Genomic DNA, 7403 nt, shown 5'->3' on the forward strand with positions numbered 1-7403 from the left:
GTTTATGTGGGTGAATCAGAGACTGCGGGAGTAGGAAAGAAGTGAAGATAATGGATTGCATTCCTTACTGACTTACTGCATGAATTTGAATATCAGTTAAGAATCCAACATTACATACTAGATGAGAAATTGTGAACATGATGAAATTTCTTTTTTACACTCGACAACTACTGTGTTTGAGAACAGACTGTTTAAAAGAGAGAGAAATGTCGGAATATAATTATGTACGTCGGGGGTCTTATTTTGTGAGATTTAACTTCATACAGGATGTATTGTACAAAAATAAGGTTTAATAATTCTTTAATTTAATTATTCGTTTAATAATCATATTTATCATGTCTATGATTATGCCACCGGTACCCCATTTGTGTCAGTAAAACCTGATTTTTTAATCAATTTCTGACAATTTTCACGAGACCTTTGAATTATTCATAACAATGTGTTTCAAATAAAACTTACAGCCAGGACTTTAGAATTTAATAATCTTCTTTGCAGTTATATACACTAAAATTCAAAACAAAAGCTAGAATGCTTCAATTTCTGCAATAGCGGTGAGGGCATTCACTGCTATTTTCATGAAGAAGGGGAAATTTAAATATCTTTCAAACCTATATCAGTTTATTGGAGGTTTTGAATCAATGATTTTCTTTGGAGTAGTTCTTACTTTACAAGAAAACTGAAAATATGGAATATTGTAACATGCCCGGTGAATGCTGGGGGATATAATTCCAGGAATTTCATCTATGAACACGGAATATCTAAACTGAAATTATGAATAATCATTACTTGTACGACACAGAGAGGAATATCATAAGACGACCACAATAAAAAAAATGGTAACTCAAATCCGTGGGTGTATTGGTTTTAGACAAACAATACATATTCTGTTTCTGCTATGGTAATTCCCGTAGGCACGGTAGGAACTCGGCAGGACAGCTTTTTGCAGGTGTAATGCCAAGTTGGTACATAACCGATTACCTCTGATTGCTCTGAAACATTTTACATTTAAGTTAATCAGTCAGAATGGCTGGCAATAATTATAGACGACAGAAATTACTCTCGGGTCTTTTTATCAAACTCGAGATAATGGCAGAGCGGGGATTCAAACTCCCAACCTTACGGTTATGAGTCCAATGCTCTAACCACTCGACCACACGACCTACATAAGTACACTGATAGGATTACACTTATCACGCTTATCATCAAAAATCACACACATAATGGCACCTTGAATTGATTGTTAAAATATTGATAGAAATGTACTTCTGTGTTTGTTTATATTAATTTCAAGCTTCTACTCGCACATCTAACAAAAATCCTTATGGATGTCAGAGGAGGAAGGTTCTTATAGCCGCATCCAACACCCACACTCCATCCTCCTGGTGGTATTAAAACACCGAATCCCATTTTAGGCGTAAACTTAAATTCCACAATGGCACGTTTCAGCTACATTACTCCTGAAAAAAAAATGTTTTTTTTTTCTTTATTTAGAAACTGGAGAGTATGTTATTGTTGAAATGAGATATTTGTTCTCGATTTATAATCCATGCATATAACACTGGAATTTGAATGGAGCTAATAATACGGAATGATCGAACAACACCAAGATGTCATATTCCCCTCCGAGAAAGATAAAAAAAAAAAAAAAAAATGAAAATCTTTTGAATTCTTAGGCACTAGTATAGCTTTGCTCAAGTCTTTATTTCGGAGTTTTCGCTTTTACTACGAGGAAACTCTCTACAACCATCAATTCCTTTGAAAATGCAATAAAAATCACAATGGAGAACTGAGAGGCAGTTTGTCGAAAGCTGGTGGACTGGGATACCGGATCATCCGAAGATTTGCCCCTGAAGAACAAATGCAAATACATGAAATATGTCGCTCTCCAGCAACCGCGTAGCCAGGATTTCATTTTGGAGGGGGCGGTAAATGCACGCGAAGCGTGCCAACGGTGCCAACACTTACAGAGCGCGCGAAGCGCGCTCCCTAGGGGGTGGGTGCGCGAAGTTAAGAAAGCGCGAAGTTAAGAAAGCGCGAAGCTTTCTGTGTTTCATAAATTAAAATGAAAAGGAGCCGTCTCTCTTGTCTCTAGTACGGTACCTATATCAGCTCCAATTCAGTTGACTAGATTGTGATTTTGAACCTTGTTTTCAAAAGTGAATGTGAACCCAAAAAATTGATAGAATGGAGGAAATAAAGATAATAATTACCCCGCGCGAAGCGCGAAAGCTAAAGCGTTTTATCAATTTTTTGCAAAGAAAAGGGTCCCTATAAAAGGGTATTCTCTAAGTTATATTGAATGATTCCCTTGGAAATATCAGATTTGATTACAAACAGTGACAGTGCATATATTTAACTCGCAAAACAGAGGAGTAGAAGGGTATATATGTGTATGCCGGGAGGAAGATATTCTTCCCCGCGCAGAGCAATGAAACTCTGAAATTTCAAAGGGTGGACGTTTTATCAAATGCAGATATCTCTAATACCACATCGGCTCTAATTCAATTGATTTTCTAAGATTATTGAACTCCATTACAAGGAAAATAGTGCGCCAAAAATTTGAAACTTCTGTGATTTATTGAAATTATATAAAAAAGGATGATGTATAATTTCTTTGACATATCCCGAAGCGCTTCATTTTGAATGATAAAGAAACTTAGTGTCATTCAAAATTTCAAAAATGAGGGCGCAAAACAGGACAGAAGATGAATGTGCAGGGAAATGATCTGAAGTTTAATAGAATTTGATAAAAATATTATACTTTTTTTATTTAATACGACACGAATTTGATACCTTCCTCTTTTTAAATTAGGAACCTGTTTGCCCCAAAATTATGAGTTGCCTATATGGAGGTGACGGCAGGAATTGATATAAAGATTTTACCCGCCCGGAGCCGACTCGACCAGAAGTTGCGCGATCAATTTGAGAAAAAAAGATAACTTCATATACTTCGGCCTAACCTTACTCTAATTCCATGCCCTAATGTATACATTTGAACTTTAACCGGCAAGAAACACATATAGCTGAGGTGGAAAAACGGCAGGGTAAGAGAAAGGGCGTGGGAAACAAAGGAGAACTGCAATATTGTCATTTAACCGCGCGCAGTGCGGAAGCAAAATTCATATTATATAAGTTTAGAGCAACAGTGAAGGAGTTTCTCTTTGAGAAAAAATTAAAGAATTAAAAGAAAACCCCACAAAGCTACCTTTCTTTTCTTTCCTTTCCTCCCCTCGCTTTTCTTTTTCTCCTCTTTTTCCCCCTTTTTTTTGTTTTTTTTTGGGGGGACTACCCCCCTGGCTTCGCGCCTGCTCTCCAGAGTCACGAGATTCCGATGCTGTCTTGGTCCACCAACTTTCAACAAAAGCCTCTCGGCTCTCCAGTGTGATTTGACATGCATTTTCAAAGGAATGGTGCATTGTAGAGAGTCTCCCCCACAGGAAATGCGAAAAGTTCGAAATATCGTGTTGTGAGAAACCTTTAGGATAAGGTCAGAAAAATGAGGTGTATCACACGGGTGTCACGTAGGCGAATTATTGTTATTGTGTCTGAGCTCAATTAAGTTTACTTCAACTCCATTGTAGTTTTTATTGCTTCAGTGGGACAATGGGAAACTAATCTGAGGGCAAGGTTATGCTGCAATGATGAATAAAATTGGTTACCATTCCATGTAGCCATAAACTTATGTAGATTTCCATACAATTAACATCGTGACTAACAGTCCAGTAGAACTCATCAACATTTTATCATAACGGTACAAATGCATTTTTTTTTCATTTATTTATTGTCTTTTTACTTGAAATGTTAGTTTAGATAATACTGATTCGAAATCAGGTTGATGCCACTTTGGCACCCTTGAGCATTTGTTTAAATCAACGCTTTAAGTACGCTGACTTTCTCAAGCTGACCACTACATAAAGTAATGCAATTCGTGCATGTGTACACATGTGTTATATTTTATCAAGCCAAAGGTTATTTCATGTAAATTGTAATTATGAACAATCTGAAAAAAGTGTAAGATCTTTTGGTCAAACAGAGTCAAATTCAAGGCCATATAAGGTCATTTTGACCACGTCCACTAACTGAAAACAATAAATACAGAAAATCATGCCGACGGTTTGGTATCAGACAAAAGCATACATGATGCCGAAAGTTGAAATGGATATTAAAAGAGCACTCGAAATATGTATCACATGGAATTCATGTTCACGGTACGTTTAAAAACATTGGTCAATAGCCTACACAAAAAGAAGTGTTTTTTATGTATTTGCTTACGGGTGCATCAGAAGTTGAAGTTATATATATATTCATGTGATTTTAAGTTGATTTTGCATCATAATAAGCATCAAGTTATCAAGCTTTGAGAAAATTGCATTAAAAAGGCTTTTGTTACCTACTCATGAAACCATAGAATAACTTGTTCCAATGTAATATTTGACCCTTCCAACCCGCATAGTGTAGACACCAATATTATTTCCCACAGGTGGATATTATATGAACTATGACCATTTTTAAATGATGGAAGTCATTTCAGAAGCTATTTCGAAACCTTCTCGGATTTTAGGCAAAATAGACAACTGCATATCATTTAACCATTCCGAAATTACTATTTGACCCTTGAAGCTACAGTGTAGACACCTAACCATATTGCCCAGGTGGATTTTAAAAAAACTACGTCCATTTGTAAGTAACAACAGCCATTTTAGACCCCCATGTTTGGAAGTCATCTAGGATTTTTGACATACTGGACCGCTGACTGTCATTGTAATTAGTTTGAATGTATTACTTGACCCTTGAAACCGTGGTGTATAGACACAAGAATCATATTCCCAGGCCGGATATTAAACAATCTGTCGTAAAAAAACAGCAATTTTAGACTTCATGCTTGGGGATAAGGTATGTTATGGATATTATATTGGCCCATCTAGCAGCATATAAATTGCATTTCTCTATGCTATTGTCAGAATGAAAAGTGGGCGTGGCTTAAAGTGTTTTTAAAAAAGCAATGATGCTTACTTAAGTGACGTCATTTTTTCCAGCAGAAATATTTCATTTGTACCCTACTTTACGCTTGCGGTAAAGTTCTACTGAACTATAAAAAATCATCGTTAATGACTGTATCGCCGATCTGATAAAAATATCGACGAAACATTGTTTAACTTTAATTAGTCATTCATATTGCTGACGGATAGATATTCATGATTTAGATTAACAACCAATAATTAAAGTGGCCTCGTCATGACCGGCGGAAACGGGGCAGTTTAATGAGATACCTTGTTCATTACGATTACATGGCGCTTAAAATGTCCTGTTTCAGGTCAACCTACAAACAATATTTCAGATGTGCTTCGTGCTCATATTATTTTGGCTAGCTGTTAATAAAGTGCATGATATTCCCCTTGTCAGGTCTGAATATTGAAATATTTCGGCTTTGTCTTCACGTTCGCATGATTGGTTTAGTGAGATAAGCATGCACCAGAGTCATAAGTTCCTACACAAATGCCCAGTGTTCTGTCAGGATATACTAACTTATAAATTTCAGTTCGCGCCGGGTTGTATTTTTGGTCATATGTGCTTAAAATTGCCGGTATCTCGTCAATATATCAAAAGGTTTCAACTCCCGTTTCGCACTCTCATTAATCATTTATTTTGTTTCACTCACGATTAATATGAATGTGGGTAAAAATTAATGACCCCTTTTAGGTCAGGGATATTAAAGATTTGAGTTCTTGTTTCGCATTATTTTTTAAAGTGAGAAATGTATCCTTTCCTCGAATTCCTGCAGGCATTCCTTAAATGTCCCCTTTCAGGTCATTATACCAAATCTGAGCTCGAACTTCGCGCTCTTATTATCAGTACATATCCTGTTCATGAATTGCTACAAGAACTCCTTAAAATGTCCCGTTTTCAGATCAGTATATCACATTTAAAAATTCCATAAAACACTGGTCCCATCAAGCCTCTGTTGCCCCCTCAACTCACCTGTGAAGTTTTCGCGCAAAATTAATATTCTGTTCCCATTTAAAATTGGGCCCATCCACTCTAATAAAAACCGTTCAGCCGGCCTTGGGATGTGTGATGACAATCACAAACAGGTAGGCGCGAAAATGACGGTCCTAGTACACTGTAAAATGGTAGTAGATTTAAGACGAATTAGATTACCCCACATATTAGCGTGGCAATTCCTAATTTCAATAATTACATTAACTCCCAATTTTATGTACTACCTTTAAATCTTAATATTCTCTCTCTCTCTCTCTCTCTCTCTCTCTCTGTCCCGGAGGCGGAGGGCCACTTCATTGAAGAGTGGATACCACGCGCGACCAAATAAACACATATAGGGCACGATAGGATAAATAGGGCACGTTACGTACGTAACGTAATAAGGGTGTCAAAAACACTGACATAATGAAGAAGGGGTATCTATACACAACAAAAAAAGTAAGTCCCCCCTAAATCAAATTGATGTAACTTTTGAACGGAATTATTTTTAGATATGATATTTCGTAGGTGGTTTTTTACACTCATTAGACAACTCCTAGGGGAAAATGAGATTGATCGGTTGAGTCATGCATGAGTAATTAAAAATTGAATTAAAAATGACCATTTTTAAAAGTCACAAGAGTCGTTTTCCAGATTGTGCGAATACAAAGTTGGGCAAAAGTTGTTGTTAGGTGAATTTTATGATGTTAATACTGTTTTACTATCCATCATTTAGCCACTTCACACACAATTTTGATATCGTATGTTCATGGTTGAGTGAGCACAATATTGCAGGGGCCGCAGAAGCGGGGTGGGGGATGGAGGCCCCCCCCCCCCCAATTTTTTCCAAAAGCATGTACAAAAATGTAAAAATGACCATACGATTGTGATTTTTTGCATGGTCAGCCCCCCCCCCCCCCCCACTTTTGGCTAAGCCCCTCCCGCACACTTTGAACACCGTTCCGCGGCCCCTGTATTGTGACGTATCATTATAGAGGTTTTTGGTAGTATCCTCTACAACTTGTTAGGTCATATTAAATTTTGAAAATGTTGGTGGCTCCCCCGATTATAGGCCCCTCCCCCATTTTTAAATTCTGGATCCACCCCTGATTTGTCCATAAATTAAACTGATCATGAGAAATTGTTAGGAAAAGAATACATTTATGCAGTATAAAGAGTATTCATTCCTAAGTTTTCGAATGTGCTCGCTCAACCATGAAAATGTTATAAGTTCGGAAAGTTTGTGGTGATAGAAATGATGGATGATAAAAACAACAGCAATTAAAGTCACATTTGAAACCGAATTTGCCCCCAATATTCACCTTATTACACTTTAAAATGAGTCTGTGACATTGAAAATACCCATTTTCCCACTTTGATGCGTGCTCACTCATCCATAAATAAACAAATCGATTTTATTTTTG

Source organism: Lytechinus pictus, chromosome 2, assembly GCF_037042905.1.
Source record: "Lytechinus pictus isolate F3 Inbred chromosome 2, Lp3.0, whole genome shotgun sequence".
Taxonomy (NCBI): Eukaryota; Metazoa; Echinodermata; class Echinoidea; order Temnopleuroida; family Toxopneustidae; genus Lytechinus; species Lytechinus pictus.